Genomic DNA, 16,892 nt, shown 5'->3' on the forward strand with positions numbered 1-16,892 from the left:
TAATTTGTTAGAGCATCTCACAGAATGTGAGATGTCAAGATCATTGTATTGTCTTGAGCAACTAATAAAACAATTTTTAAAAATAAAATGCAAACTCTCTTCTCCAGCTCTCACGATATCCTTAAACCTCTTGACCTCTTATCCTTCTGTTGACTGTTCCCATCTCTGACCTGAATCCAATCATCTCACAGAATTTCCACCAGCTCTGTGCCCAGCAAATCTTCATGTCACAACTGGGGCTACCTCTTGTTTCCCAATCCCCCAACTCTAGGGCATAAACTATACAGATGGTCAGGGTAGGGGCAGGTTGGAGAAGCTGGTGACTGTTCGTGCAGATACATGTGGATTTTGTCTTGTCTGAGCTTCTTGATCTGAGGACCTTTTGTGCCAGTAATGGTGGAGCCTCTCCATGCTCGGAAGCCAAGTACCCTTCAAACTATTTCAGCTAGGTAATGCAGAGGGAGGAGAGAACCCATTATGACTGGGGAGCTACCCAATATTCCTTCATTTGTACCTATCATGTCCCTTGTAATCAGGGACCCACTCCTGTAGACTCCTTAATCATCCCTGTAGTTTTCCATTTGCTCTGTGCTTTTGTCCCCCAAAATTTCCTGGGCTGGGATGGGTGAAGTTGCCAGCAGCCCTTGAGAGTTGACTATTTCAAATCTCTAGCACTAGAAGTTCCCAGCTGCATGTATAAACGTGGCTGTATAACCAATGTGATCCTGCAATCTGTACATGTGGAAAAATAAGAATTCATACCCCATTTGAATCAAATATATGATATGTCAAGATCATTGTATCGTCTTGAGCAACTAATAAAAAAAATTTTTTAAATTAAAAAAATAAATAAAAATAAAATGCAAACTCTCTTCTCCAGCTCTCACGGTGTCCTTAAACCTCTTGACCTCTTATCCTTCTGTTGACTGTTCCCATCTCTGACCTGAATCCAACCAAATGTCCATCTTCTTGGTTCCTTCAGAATATGGCTGTTGCTCTGGAGTTATCATAGGTGCATCACAGCCTCAAGGACCCCCACCTCTTGCCTTATTCCTAACCCCCGTCTCTCAATGCCTACATTTGTCATAATACATGCCTCCCTTCCCTGGAAAACACACACACACACACAAATGCACACACATGAATGTTTAACACACATGCTCATACAAAGTCATTTGCACTACTGAGGGAGGTAATGAGGCAGTCATTCACCCATCAAAGGTCCACTTCCCTACAAGCTCCTGCACCTTTCCATCTGGCCCCTCAATCCATTTTCTTCCCCAGTCCCCTAACACATATAACTGTGCTTAATCTCTTCTCTTAATGGGAAAAAAAGGAAATATAAAGCCTCCCTCAGCCCCATCCATAACTGGCTTCAAAACCACCTCATCTCCCTGCTGTGGCCAACCCCCCAGCAGATTCTGCAGCAACCCTTCCAGTATATAACCAGAGAACCCGTCCTCCTGGGCAGAAGCCTATGGCAAGTTCTGAGGTCTGGCCCTGAGTGGTCAGTCACTTAGAAACTCGTTTAACATGATGAATTCTGTTTTCCCAAACTTAACTGCTCTCAGCACTGTTTCCCATGCAACACCCAGGACATGCCCATCTCGTGCTCCAAGGAGCCAACTAGGGAAATCACACTTACAGGCTCACACTGATCTCTTAAAGCATTCAATGGGCAAACCTGAAGGACACCTGCCACTGTCCCCTCTATGGCCCTGACAGCTACTCTGCCTGTGCCCTATGTCCCATCCTGGTGAGTGATTTCAGCCCTACCTCCTTGGGTCCCTCTGGCTCTCCTGAGAGCAGCTCCCTCTGGCAGCCCTTGACTCTTTTTGCCCTAAGTACTCCCAGGGGACTCTCAATCTTTGATGACCAATTCCCTGGGGACTCTCCCACCATGGAGAGCACCAACACTTAGTGGCCCAGAGGTCTAGGAAGGCATTCAGGGCTCTCAGTAGGTATGAAGGAGGGGCCTCACAGCTCTATAGGGACAGGCAGATGCTGTTTACCTGAGGAACTTTTCCTCTCCCTCTGCCACAGGCCATGCTGAGAACAGGTCCGAATGGAGCCCATCATTAGCACAGAAGGCTCCTCTCCCACTGCAGGACATAAGTGCATTCCACAACTCTATATCCTGCAGTCAGTCTTCAGCCATCTGCTGAATTTTATCCACAGGGCGAAGCTCTGGCCATTCTGAAGGACTCTATCCCTCTGTCCCTGCTAGTAACATACTTGTTGAACTCAACAGCCCAAGAAGCACATCCAGTTGCAGTTATGGCCTGAGCAGTGACAAGAGCCCAGAGAGAAAGGGGAATGGCAGGAGTTGCCCCACAAAACATCCTGGGACCCCAAAGGTGACCATAGGTCAGACAGCCCATGTGTTATCCACCCAGGTGACTTCAAAGGATGCTCAGATTCCTGTTGGCTGAGGTCGCACCAAGCTCAGCAGGACCCTCTGATTGCTGAATGCCAATCAAATCGCAGGGACCAGGTGAAGAATCAGGGTAGGGCAGGCCCTGTCTGGGGGCCTGAGGGAGGCTGATATCCTCATGTTGAAAGGAGAATGGAAGTCACTCTATGGATGGCAGGCAAGAACAGGATACTCAAGGATCTAAGAGTCCATGAGCCATAAGGAGCAGGGCTGCCTACCTCCATGCTTCATGGTCCCTGTCTCAGTGGCTTTTATAAGATGGAAACAAGACTGAGATGCAGTGCCACGCAGCTGAACTTCAGTTACCCTGTCTGTGGTGGCTCCCTGCAGAGCCTGGCACTTCTCCAGCCTCCTGTGTCTCATGGACTTGCTGAGCTTCTCCTGCCTTACCAACAGGTTCCTTGAGGGGAGCTGGAAAGCACCCACACAGTTATGTCCTTGCCCAGATGCTCCATGCAGTGGGTGAGGCACTAGCCCTCAGCCTCTAGGCCATCTCCCTGTGTTCTCTGTGCTTTCTGCTTCTGTATTCACCTGCCAGCTCACCACCACCTCCCCCAAGAACATAAGCCACAGAAGGACAGAGACAGGGGTTGGTCCATTGAATCCCTGGACCAGGACTTACAGAAGGAAGCACTCAGCCAGTTTTTGTGGAATGGTCAAACAGGGGTGATAAAGTTAGTTCTTCCAATGCTTTCTATTTAATTCCAACAGACTTTTAAAAAAAATTTTTTTGTTGTTGTTGTTGTTTTGTTTTTCACAACTGGCTAGGCTGTACTCACCATCTTCATATCTATATTGGTCAGGGTTCTCCAGAGGAAGAGAACCAATAGAAGATTTGGTGTATTATTAAAATCAGCTCACAAGATTGTAGAAGCCAAGCTCCTCAAACTGCCTTCTGCAAGTCAGAGACCCAGGAGAACAGTCAGAGCCTAAAAGTCTGAATACCAGGGGAGTCAATGGGTGCTAGGGCAGGAGGAGAGTCATGTCCCACCTAAGCAGGTAGGATGACAAAGAGCCCTCCCTTCTTCACCTTTTTGTTCTACTGAGGTCTTCAACAGATTCCACTCACAGGGAATCAGTCCATCAATCCAAATGGTACTCTCTTATGGAAACATTCTCATAGGCTGACCCAGAATAATGGTTAATCTGAGCACCCCATGGTCCAGTCCAGTTGGCACACGCTAACCACCACAATACCTTAGTTACCTCGTGCCTCATGTTTGGTCTCCCCCAGCATGGGCCAGCTGGCTGAGACAGTCTGCCCTAACATCAGCACATTAATGACCAAAAGAATCCTCACCCATCTATTGAAACACTGAGCAAGTGCCACAGGGGTCAGGCTTACATGGCTCTAAGAGGAGAGGTTGAGGAGAGTAAGCCACACAGCTGGCTTGTGGGGAGTTGGCATCTGAACCCAGGTCAACTGAGCTTCGAAGCTCCCAAATACTGGGCCACTGACTCTCAAGGATATACCCACTCAGGGTATTTTCTAGCTTCCCCATTATCTGACAACATGAATGAGGACAGCGCTGTACCAGGTTTTGCTGCAGAACACAGTGGATGTCAGAGATGACTCCCAGGGAACTCTAACATGCCTGATGGAATCCTCTAGCAAGGGGATTTTATTTATTTATACCCTTATTATTTGGATGAATTTGTGGCAATTCACAATATAACACAAACTTAAGAAAACTGAATACCATCATAGCTAGATGGTAATTGTGTGTGTATGTAACTGTATCACACAAATACCTATTTGTAGGCACTCAGTTGTGCATTACACACACACACACACACACACACACACACACACACACAAAGTTCTGCCTAGACTTCTACCAAAAAGTGGCTCTGGCAGAGCCTTCTGAGAAGCTGGGCAGGTGGCCACCTGCATCTGATCGGCTTTGCATTTCGAAAATAGATTTGATGGGAAGACCCAGGAAGCCAGCAGTGTGAAGCCTCAATGATTTCTTAAGGACACATTTCTAAATGATTTAATTCCTTCCTGAGACACTGCCCATGAATTGATGACCTTTGCTTTTCCTTTCTCAAGTCTGATGAGCAATGGCTTTTCTGACAGGCCAGTAAATTCTCCCATTGCTTCTGCTAAGAAAAAAAAAAATATTTTAAAGATGATGAAAGGAAAGTGCTTTATTGCAAAGCACTCTGCACTCCACCCCCTTCCCTGCAGTGGAAAGAAGGATGAGCCAGTGGCAGTGCTCTGGGGATGATCCCAGTCCCTTTAAATTAAAACAAATGCAGGCGACTTCCAGATGGTGACTCACACACAAAGGAGACCGGAGACAAGGGGACAGACAGCTGGCTGTCCTCCTGAGTTGCACCCAGGCTCCACAATGAGGTGTCCAGGAGTGGGGTACCTCCTGTCCTCCCCCATCCCCCAGAGAACCCCCAGTCTGTGCACTTACCTCTCAAAGTAGGGAAGGTATTCCAGAGGGACCAGAAGATAACCTCACTCTTCCTCTCAAAGCCAAGGTCCCACTCATCCATCAACAGCAACAACGACCTTTACACTTCTGCAGGACAGGCACACAGCAAGTCTGGGCCTGCCAGACACCTCTACCCTAAAGTCCTCTGAGATATATCATTAGGAATCATAGTGCAGAGATCTGGCGACTGACATCAGCAAAGGAAAGCAGGAAAAAGAGGAGACAGGATGGGTGTAGGGGTGTAGGATTGAAAGAAGACAAAAACACCCAAGGATATAGTGTGGTGGAAAGAGGACTGAGCAGACACTGGGTATGAGAGTCTGGAGAACAGCATCTCTTGGGCCTGTTAGCAGCCCCACTTGTCTCTTACCACTGAACAAAGCTTCCTACTTGCCTGCTCAAGCTACCCCAACTTGGTGTCCACCAGGGCTCTGTGTCAGCTGATTCAATCAGGAAGGGCCAGTAGATCTGGGAAGACCCAGACACTGGCTGACCTATTTTCTCCAGGTGTTGAACAAGCTCCCAAGAAAAAGGGGTTCTCAGTGGGAATAAAGTACAAGGAGGTATCCAGGTACTGGACACAAGTGTGCAAAGTTTGCCTCCATAAACCACTCCCAGCCAGGCTTGGCAGCACCTACAGTGGCTTCCAAATTTGGGGAGAAGGTACCTAGGTCATAGATGTGTGCTCCTTCACCTTCTCCCTGTTGCTCACCCCTGAAGAACAGGGTTCCCTCTCTTACTTCCATATCACACATCACAACCCATATCCTTAGCAGAAAGCCCTGTCACATCCCATCTTTATTTACTCACTCTTTATGCCCAACCTCTTTCCAGAAAAGATGTCCAGCAATCAATAATAATGGGGAAAAATGTTGGGAAAAAATGTCCCATTATTGTCCCTTTCAAGAAGAGAGAGAGAGAGAGAGACCAGGGGTTGTACCAGAGAACCAGCCCAGGAAAAGTAGAACTAGAGTTGAGACTAAAACTTGTCACTGAGCTTCCTGGAAGCCAAGGTAAAAAGGAGATCCAGGACAAGAAGCAATAATCATTTGTGGGAAAGACTAATGTTCTCTTAACCTGACTCCAAGAGATGCATTATCATCTTTTGTTACATATAAAGATCTGAAGACATCCCAGAGTCTCCAATTGTTGGTTACCTTTATGTGGCCTAATCTCATCCCAACCTCATCAAAAAGCCATGTTAGGTTCTGGTTCTCTGACAGATTTCTGAAGAAAACTTCATACTATAATCAAGGTAGGTCATTTAATGAACAAATTCAAGCTTGAATGCGGTCAGAAATGGATGGCAGTCAAGACTCCTGGTTCCCTGACAGAGCCTTGGTTTTCATTTTGTGATGGGCACAAATGGTATGAAGGAGTAAAATGGCAAGAGCAGCAAGTGGCCTCTCCCTCAGTGGCCAGGAGGTGGGATGGATACCTGCTGCCTGCTCAAAGGTCCTGGTCCTTTTGGGGGAACAGAGGTCCTTGTTACCATATGGCACCAGAGGTCTCAGGTAGGCAACAGAAAAGGGATGTCGCCAGCACTTTACTCTCCCAGCATGAGCCTTGGTATGACATGGGACACATGATGTGGGGAGCTTGGCCTGTTGGTCAGGGCTCCTTGCTATTTGTGCCACCTAGAACAAGTCATCTGGGGAAAAGTACCTCAGGCCCATCACTAAGCCTCCGAGAATCCCATTATCCTCCAGTCACCTAAAGTGATGGAGCAAAAGTGGCAAGATTGTTACAGGGATTTGGTGCTATGTAAAGCTTCTGGTATGCAGTGTTGGAAACATGGGTGATGCTTTTTCTAACTACCTCTTAACCAACAAGGAAAGCAAAATTTCACCTCTCCTTTCTAGTCTGGAGTCTCCAAGTCAATAAACAGCCAGAAAAGCTAGGAGTGGGACATGAAGAGCAGGGGTCAGTGGAAGTCACTGATGACATGGAAGTCACCATCACTATTCATGTCCCATGTCTCCTGAGATTTCCAAAGCCCTATGCTGAGTTCTTTGCACGATAGCCACTCTGCATGGTCAAACTATGAGGCTATGGGATAGGATTCTGCTGAAGCCAGTGATATGACATTTTTCTGGGTCCAGAACCTAGGTTTCAAGAAGCAGAGGACAGTTGAAATCAATGGGCATCTCCTTTCTATCCACTTTCTAGAGTATTCAGCAAAGTGCTGATTCCTCATTGTTAAGTGCTTTTTCCAAGCAGATGTAGGACACCATCCAGACTGCAAAGAATAAGGAGGCCAAGTCAGCTGAAGCCAGCTCAGTGGGAACCCCACAAGGAAAGGACACTTGTGTCAGAAAAATGCAGGGGACACACCCAGACACACTCCAGCCACTAGGATGCACAAGAAGGGCTTTCCTGCCAGCTGGGTCCTCCTGGAAGCCTGTGATATCTACCCTGTTATACCCCCAGCACCTCCTTCCCTTTCAGCCCTGCCTGCTAGGGGCAATTTAGCCCTCCAAGACCCCAACCCCCATCAATGACAAAATAGAAGCACTGCACCTATCCCTTCCACCTTGCCCTTCCTTGCTGGGAAACTTAGACCCCAGACCCTGGAGGTTCCCTGCACTCCCTGCCCCACCTTTCCCAGCTGTGCTATTGTTCTTCACTCTGCCTAGAAGGCCCTGTTGGGGTGTTTTCCAGCTTCTCAAAACTGAGCGGCCTTCAAGATCATCCTAGGTGCAGGCTGGGGGTGGGGCAGGACAGCCAAAGAGCCTCCTTGTATCTATCTCCTGGAATGTTTGGCCTTATCAGTCCTCTTCTGTGCAACTCCGGCACCTGATGTTGATATTCCCTGGAAAATCCTAGGGAGACAATCCCCAGTATTAATACAGCTCTCAACCTCTGATTTCACTCTATTAACATAATGGAGAGAATTTCTGGATTCTCCCCAAATTTCTTCTCTTAAAAATTTCAATTAAGAGCCTAACCTTGATGGAAAATGGCCACTTTCTAGAGTATTCAGCAAAGTGCTGATTCCTCATTGTTAAGTGCTTTTTCCAAGCAGATGCAGACTCAGTGATTTTGAATAAAATCAGAGCTAAAGAAGGGAAGAGGGCAGACAAGAAAGACCAGTGAACACTGGCCTGATGCAGGCTTCTCCCTGTCAGAGGCAGCCTGGTGGCTGGAGGGTCTCTGGGGCCCTTCCTGCCTGGAGAGAAGCTGTGAGCACTGAGCAGTGTGGACACCCTGAGAGCTGGGCCTGGCTGCCAGCAAAGCAGCTGAAGTCTTGAGAAAACTTCCTGATTGCATTAACAAGGTCACACCACCAGGACATAATCAAATCTCCCTGGAGAATAGGGCTTCCGGAAGCTGCTGAAGTGTGGCTCAATTAGGGCAACCAGGGCTATAGTGGATGGAGGAAAGTCCCATATTGGGACTCAGGATGGGAGGCAAGAGGACCTAAGGGCTGCATTACCTGGGCTAGAAAGCAACACAGAGCCAGCAGGCAGTACTGATGTACATGGACCAGGACCAGTCCCTCCCAGAGATCTTGTGCAGACCCCTGACACACCATGTCCCCATTTACTGCCTCATGGCCCCATGTCACAAGCCTTGTTGATTTTACAGGTCAGGAAGAAGCCTAGAAAAAGCCACAAAGCCACAGGGAGATTAGGATCTGAGCCCACCATTTCATACCAACTCCTGCTTGGCATGCTGGGCAGGACATTCCAGCTCCCCATCCGTGCCTCAGCCCATCAAGAAGAAGGCTTTGAGAACAGAAAACTCCAGCAGTGAGAATACATGACACAGAACATGCAGATAGACACTTTGGAGTCTGCAGTTTGGGCCTAACCTTGGTTTATGGCCTCCTGGTTAAGGAAACTTGGTGCATCTATTAGCCTTTCTGAGGCTTACTTTCCTCACCTGTGAAATGGGAATAATAATAGGCTTGCTTTGAGGTTCAAAGTAAGAGAATGTAGGTAAGGCACTAAACACAGAGCCTGGCGTAAGAAAGCACCAGAAAATGATAACAGCTGCAGCTGAACTTCTTAGAAGACAAGACAGAACCATTCCAGTGGGAGTAAGTGCCTGAACAGAAGGGAACCCACAGATCTGCTCCTTTACTTTGCAGTCCCAGTATTCTTGAGACACAACTCCTATTAATCCAATCCACAAAAACCAAGAGATACGATATCAATATCCCACAACCATGCCTCCTAGTTTCTTCTGCAAGAATACTTTGTATAAACGTTCCCAGGGAAGATAATTCGATATTCTTATGTGCTGACTATGGAGAGAAAATATATGAGTTTCTCATTAGGTTCGTTACAAAATGTACAAATGCAAGGATAAATGAAGATATCCAAAGACACAGAGTAGCTCCATCACCCTCTGGTGGTTGTGAGGGCAGTTTGCCATGGGCCTCCATCCCTGGCAGGACTCCAGCTATAACTGGGCCTGCTGCTGGGCTACTCCTCCATGCACACCCCTTTCACTGCCTTCTTCACTTGTTTTTTTTTTTTTCCTGCCTTGCAACTCCAGGAATCCTCCGTTGACCCTTTAACTTCCTGTGTCTTGGAGACTGAGAATTTCTCCCTACTCCAAACCATTGCGGTGGGTGCCCCTTGTACTCAAGGCCAGGATTTCAATTGCTGTACCTCACCAGAGCATTTCTTTGATGGTTCAGGGGCTGGACATGCAAGATTACACCTCAGAGGAGCTCCTGGGCACAGAGGGAGGAGGGTCTCTACTAGCTGTCAGCATGTTCTGCTTGGTCCTCAGAAGTTCCACGTAGAAGCTGCTTACCTTCCTGTGTTTGCTCCCTCACTCCTGATTCCTGGGATTGCCCCAAACTAACCACCTCTTTCTCTTTCTTACATTTAAGATATTAATCCATATGGAATTTCTTTTAAAGCATAGTATGGGGGCAGTGACTTTATATATGCTCAGTGGAGTACCATAACTAGAGGTCCCAACCCCACTTGCTGAATAACCCGTCTCTTCCATTTCAAGGGGAGCCTGAGTCACCACCATGGTTATGTGCCTGTTTGTCCATGTTGTGGGCCCCTGCAAAGACAATCCTGGGGTAGCTTTCTTCCTAAGGGATGATCTAGTCACCAAGCTATCCTCTTGATGATTTGGGGCTTTCTCAATGCTTCTGATTCTCCCCATGCCCTTTGTCACTCTCTATCTTCCTGGCCACACTCTCCCTCAACTCCCCTGAAGTGTAGGAGGAAGTGCAGGAGTGCCCTAGTCCCACCCTCAGTGGTCCTTACTAAAATTGGTCTTCCTCAACCCTATGCCCCAAAATGTGACCCTTAGGCTGCATCTGGGTGGCAGCTTCTCTCCTGAGCAGTAAATGGAAGCATTTCCTCTTGAGTCCTCAATTCTAAACGGGCATGTACATGCACACGTGCACACTCTCACATGTCCATACTCCTGCACACATGTTCACACATGTGCACATACATACAGTTATGCTTAAAACACATATTTTATGTTAGAGAACCTCAGGGTCAAAGGCATGTTCAAAAGGCACAGGACTAGGGACTGGCAAAATTCAAATCTCTAGTACATTTTTAGTTCAGCTGGGTGTTTTTAAATGACAGATTTTTTAAAAGACAAACTTCCAAATATTGGAGAAATGAGATGAGAAATGCATGTGTCAACCCTGGGAGTGTAAGCACTAAATAAACAGTAACTGTTATGACTAACAATTATTCTAGTGGGTCACTGTAGGTCTGGGTCAGGTCGCGCAAAAGCCTCCCTCAAATTGGCGCTTGTCTGTGGCGCCACCTCATGGCCACTGCATGTAATTTCCCATGAAGAGGGCCTTGAGAGGGTGGGCCTTGGTTGGCAGGAGCTGGAGCAGCTTGTGAAAAGAGCTTTCAAATGGCCACCTAGAGACAGAAAAGCGGGTGGGGAAAACACAGAGAAAGGACTGTCTCCACCACTTAATCCCCAGGATCCTGAGACCAAAAAAAGTCACCCAACATTGCTGAGATCTGGGACTGTCCTCTGAACATATACTGACACCTTCACAAGCACAGGCACTTACAAGAACCTTTAGAGGTATCATGCATGGTCTCTCACATGTGGCTGTACCCAGACTGGCACACTCACAGGCACACGGACCACTCTCTCCCTCCTCATCCTTTGGGGGGAATGGATGTTGCTTCCCCCCACAAAGGCACAAGGTGTCAGAGCCCTGATGCTCTCATGTTTATTTTATAAAAGATGAGAAGAGCAGGACACCTGAGAGAAGACACCCTGAGTCCAACCCTCTGCATCTGCTGTCCCACACCACATGTGGGACCCAGGGTGGTGTCTAGTCAGCTCCCAGGTTGAAAAGCAGCACTACTGCCCCAGGGATGTCACCACCAGCCCTGGCTCCCAGCAATGCTGGCAGACTGTGCATTACAGCACAGGGCCCTGGAAGGAGCTGCTTTGGCCTCTGTCGGTCACAACTGAAGGTTTGTCCTGCATTTTCAAATCCAACCAGGAAGCAGATGTCTCAGAAAAAAGAGGTGCAATGGAGTGTTCCGAGGATTAGGATGGGCATCTACATGGTGCAGAGAAAGACATGGGACAGGACACACAGATTCCCTGATTGGGACAACCCTAAAGCTAAGTCTCCAAGGTCAAGGTTATTGAAAGTCAGGGGAGAGAACAAAAGTGGGTGCTGAGGCTCCTGAGGGAGGAATAGCTGTCAAAGCACTACTGAAAGACAGATGGGTTCAGACAAGTGCACAGACATGGCCTCTGGGTGGTAATCTGAGCCTTGGCCCATACCTTCTGTAGGAGTTCTGCCCTATTAACTCCTAGAACCATTCAGGATACACACAACTTCAATTTGACAGATGAGAGCTGGCATGATTTTTAAATTGTGAAAAAAAAACACAAAACATACAATTTACAACAATTTTCTAGTGTATAATTCAGTGGCACTAAGTACATTCCCATAGTGCTGCCTTCACCATCATCCATCCATAGAACTTATTGATCATTCTAGAAGTCCACACCCAATAGACACCAACTCCTGACTCCTGGCCACCATCATTCTATTTTCTTTCTCTATGAATGGCTTATTTTACTCAGCATAATGTCCTCAAGGTTCATTCATATTGCAGCATGTGTTAGAATTGCCTTCCTTTTTAACACTGAATGATTTTTTCATTGTATGTATAACCATATATTGCTTAGCCATTCATTTATCCATAGTCAGTTGGGTTGCTTTCACTTTTTGACCATCGTAGATAATACTGCTATGAACATGGGTATGCAAATATCTGCTGAAATTCCTGTTTTCAAAAAAACATCATGTTCTTAGTGCCACACAGAATCACTTCCCATAAAACTCAGGGAAGAGCACAAGTGGAATGTGCCAGTGTGGGACATCAGAGTGAAGAAATGAGGAAGTTGGGGTTTGACACAGTGCAAGGGATCCAGGGCACTGTAAAAACCATAATGGAAGAAAGCAAGTCCACAGGGTTATTTCTGTGCAGGGCCAGGGTCGGGAAGGGACCTTAGACACCATCAGAGCAGAAATTCATGGGGGACTTAAGATCTCTGAAGGAGAGATTCCACACCTGTAGGCTCATCTTCACAGGGTGGGCTGGCTCACCAGGTGGAAGCCAGCTGACATAGTCAATCATTATTAGTACACTAGGCAGTGCCTCAGCTGCAAAAAACAAATAGGTGGAACCCTCTGATGGCATCGGCAACTCAAGGGAAATGCATCTGACGTGCGCCTCACTGCACTTGCTTGGATAGGCAAGGGAGCTTACCCGGAAAGGCACAATTAAGGCAACTGAAAATTCACCAGTCCTGAACAAACAGATACCAGGCTTGTCTCCATTCCCCCATCTATAAACCTAATAAGCAGAAAAACATCCAGAATGTATGAAAAGATTCGCTAGCTCAAAAGATCTGAACAAACAAAACACTTAGTGAGACTCTATAAAACAAGATAAAATTGGAATATCTTAAACTCATTTTTACAGAGAAATATGAACCCATATCCAATGGAGAATATGTGTTCCTTTCAAGTTTCTATATTGTGTATTGAAAAATTGATTGTAAGGATGGGCAAGGAAACCTCAAGATATTATACAAATCATATTCTCTCGTGAGGTTGCAATAAAATTGGAAAGAAACATTTAAAAAGACAATGTTAATACATTTTGGAGCTCTCTGTCTTCTCTGCACTGGGAGAAACTCTCTTGCCACAGCCACTCACCTCATGCAAATGTATGCCTGTTCCAAGTTCCTCTCCACTCATTCCTTGGTCAAGAGTACCTCTCAGCTGCTGAGCCAACCACATTGTTTGTCTGCAGTGGTGCTGAACTGACCAGAGACACTGACATATGAGAGCTTCAGCAGCTTGGCAGTCTTACATTCCCTGACCTCACTTATCCCTAGCCACAGCTTCTAAGGGACATTGACATAGCAGACAAATTCATTGAGGCTGGGGCTGCCACAGTTGGGGTGACTGGCTCTGGAGCGGGATTAGAACTGTATTTGGAAGCCTTATTATTGGTTATACCAGGAATCCTTCTCTGAAGCAACAGCTCTTCTCCTATGCCATTCTGGGCTTTGCCCTCTCAGAGGCCATGGGGCTCTTCTGCCTGAGGGTGGCCTTTCTCATACTCTTTGCCATGTGAGGAAGCAGTCTCCACCTCTCATTCTTTCTCCAGTGTCTTGCCTCCCTTATATGTCCCTTTTCCTATACCTCCTCCCCCGAGAGTCTGGGGAAGTGTTTGGCTCAGGGTTTTTGACAAAGGGAAGACAAATAAATACTGTATTAATGAGGAGAAAAAAGAATACATTTTGGAAACAAATTTGCACAATGATAATTATGAAATGTCTGGAACTCAAGGGTAATAAGGTATCACATACTAAAATTATGAAATTCAACAAAATTGGTATTAGAGGGAAATTTGTATTCTCAAACTAATTATCATAAACAAGATAAAAGGGAGAAAGGAGAAAGCTGATGGTAGCATGAGCCAAAAAATATAAAAACTATAATGAAAAACTCTTTAGAAACAAACTATAATAAAAGGGTGACATATAAAAATCTATGGGATATGTACAAAGCAGTATTCAGGAGAAAATTTATAGCCTTAAGTATACATACATGTGCTTGAACATAAGAAATATAAAATTGTATAAGCTGAGGAAATAGCACAAGCAGCTTTCCTAAAAAGAAAAAATAAGAAATGAACTTATATCATTTTAAAACCATCATAATAAAAGTAGATTTGACAAATAAAATTCAAAACTTGTTCTTTCAAAAGATCATTAAAATAGGGACTGGAGATATAGCTCAGTTGATAGAGTGCTTGCCTCGCATGCATAGGGCCCTGGGTTCAATCTCCAGCACCACAAAATAAATAAATAAATAAATAAATCTCTTGAAGTAGAGCAAAAGAAAACAAGAAAAGGCAAAAATTGAAAATGTTAGGTTAAAAATAGTGACACAACCATAGATGTATAGGGGTGTTTTAAACCACAAGAAGGTAGTAAGGTATAGCTGCATTCTTGTAGATTTTGTTTTTTTCTAGATGAAATGGAAGATTTTCTAGAAATATGTAAATTGCCAAAATTGGCTTAACAGGAGACATAAAACTTGAATAGCACAAGAAACCCAGGACAGACTAGAAAAGTAACCAAAGGTGTTCAGTGGCTCCATCAGCTTCCAGAGACGGGGGATAGCTGTGTTCTGGATATCCCAAGCCACAGGAGAAAATGGAAAGCTTCTGGTTCTATCTATAAGATAAACAAACTGAACAAGGATCACACACCCAGCAATGACATGGGAAGATACCCTATGATGCTTAGGAGTCAATAGGAAGTTTCTGGGCTGGGTGTAGTTCAGTGGTAGAGCACTTGCCTACCATGAGCAAGGACCTGGGTTCCATCCCCAGAACTACACATATACACAAATAGTAAGTTTCTGAACCATCCTTTCTCTGTGTGTATGATTTTTATTTTTAATATAAAAAAGGACACCACACAGAAGAAAGTAATAATATGTAGACACATATATGTATGTCTAGAGAGAGAGATTGGCCTTGTTACTGGCCAGGAGAAGACAAGGGACTTGAGAGGAAATGTGGAACTGGAGATGTTTAGCTCAGTGGTAGAGCACTTGACCAGCATATGGAAGACCCTGGGTTTATCCCCAGCACCCTTCCCCAGCACACACACCTACAAAAGATACAGAAAGTGTGGCATATTTTCACTCTATTTCTGTATTGTCAGGATGCTTACAAACTGAATACATTCATATAGTACTTCAAAACAATTCAATTAAACTGATGCAAATTAACACATGTAAATAAATAATGGCGATATTAATAATGTAATAAACAATTTTAAGAAAAATGATACTTTAATAATTATTAATTAAAATATTTTTCAGCTAAAGAATAAAAGTTAAAAATTTAAAAAATGCATACAAAGTTTTTTTTTTATGATAGGATGATGTTTAAAATAGAAGGGCATTTTTATGACTAGGGGGCAGGAAAGACTTGCTCAAGCAAAAAATAAAACTTTAAATCTATACAGAAAAATATTAGGTTTGTTTTTATGGACATTAAATTCTTTGAACAAAAAAAAATAGGCATTGTGGATGTGTTAAAAGACAAGTGTTATGCTAGGGGAAATATATTTTTAACACTTACCAACAGTCACAGGATTTATGCAGAAATCATGTAACAAGCTTCTATGAATAAAGGCAACCAACCCTGCAGAAAAATGGGTAAAGAAGGACAAATCACGCGAGACCAAATACCCAGTAAACACATGAAAGGATGCTGTAACTCTCTAGTTATCTGATTAAAATGCAAATTTAAACAATAATGAAATGTGTCTTGTGCTTACCAGACTGGCAAAAATGAAAAGTCGTGTGTCCATTCACCACTAGTAGGCATGGGGAAATAAACACTTCCTGCATAGTGGGGAGGAAAGGAACCTGGAATAGCTTTTTGGGAGCAGAGGGTGCTACCGCTGGCATCTGCTTCTGCCCTTGCAGTTTTGGGACCTGTGCTGCTGCTGCTGCTGCTGCCAGGCCAAGCCTTGAAGCCTCAGGCCTCCCCTGGCTAGCTTGCTGGCTTCAGCTGTTGGAGAAAAAAGAATACATTTTGGAAACAAATTTGCACAATGATAATTATGAAATGTCTGGAACTCAAGGGTAATGAGGTATCATATACTAAAATTATGAAATTCAACAAAATTGGTATTAGAGGGAAATTTGTATTCTCAAATTAATTATCATAAACAAGATAAAAGGGAGAAAGGAGAAAGCTGATGGTAGCATGAGCCAAAGAAAATATAAAAACTATAATGAAAAACTCTTTAGAAACAAACTATAATAAAAGGATGACATATAAAAATCTATGGGATATGTACAAAGCAGTATTCAGGAGAAAATTTGTAGCCTTAAGTATACATACATGTCTGGTTGGCCAGGGAGGTTGCAGCACCTTTGCATGGTTGGAGGGAAGAACTGGGGTTGCCAGAAATAGCTCAGGGTCATGGGGGTTTCCAGGGCCCAAGAAGTCAGGTTGACCCCTGCAAGCTCCTCCAACGCTTTAGATGATGGAATTGCACAGATGGGTGACTGCCCTGTGCCAGGTGACAAGACCTCACCTGGTCCCCATTGAAGGGTTATGGAAAATAATATTTCTACAAGACCTGGGAAAAATGGAAAGATGGTGTGGCTCCTGAGGAGGCAGAGAAATTAGCCAAACATAAACTTCTTCCAATAAACCCTTTCCCAGTAACAATGAGCCCCAGGGAAAAAAAGCAAACTTTCCTCCCTTCCTGGGTTCATCCCCAGCATTTCCACCAAAATCAAACATCCATCCCTTCACAACCACAACGGGTCCTGTAGGGAGGAGGCATAGACTGAAATGCTGGGCCCTGAACTTTTACCCTTTTCCATTGCCCATGAGTTCTGGAAGGAGAAAAGCAAATAGTGAAGCTCTGGGTAACAATGGGTCCCAGAGAAAGAAGATAAGCAATGAACACCAAGTTCTGAGGTT

General features: G+C 45.0%; 1 long non-coding RNA gene and 1 pseudogene across 1 annotated transcript; one reads left to right on the top strand and one right to left on the bottom strand.

Annotated features, from left to right (window-relative positions):
- Positions 1-13,090: 13,090 nt before the first annotated feature.
- On the top strand, positions 13,091-13,505 carry LOC114102399 (ATP synthase F(0) complex subunit C2, mitochondrial-like; annotated as a pseudogene).
- A 1,714-nt stretch (positions 13,506-15,219) lies between these two features.
- Positions 15,220-15,907, bottom strand: LOC139705365 (uncharacterized). The gene is made up of 2 exons (XR_011707236.1): positions 15,730-15,907; positions 15,220-15,593 (listed from the first exon to the last, which is right to left on the bottom strand). It is a non-coding gene; the product is annotated as an uncharacterized lncRNA (long non-coding RNA).
- Between the last annotated feature and the right edge of the window lie 985 nt (positions 15,908-16,892).

The sequence above is a fragment of the Marmota flaviventris genome, chromosome 4 (assembly GCF_047511675.1).
Source record: "Marmota flaviventris isolate mMarFla1 chromosome 4, mMarFla1.hap1, whole genome shotgun sequence".
Taxonomy (NCBI): Eukaryota; Metazoa; Chordata; class Mammalia; order Rodentia; family Sciuridae; genus Marmota; species Marmota flaviventris.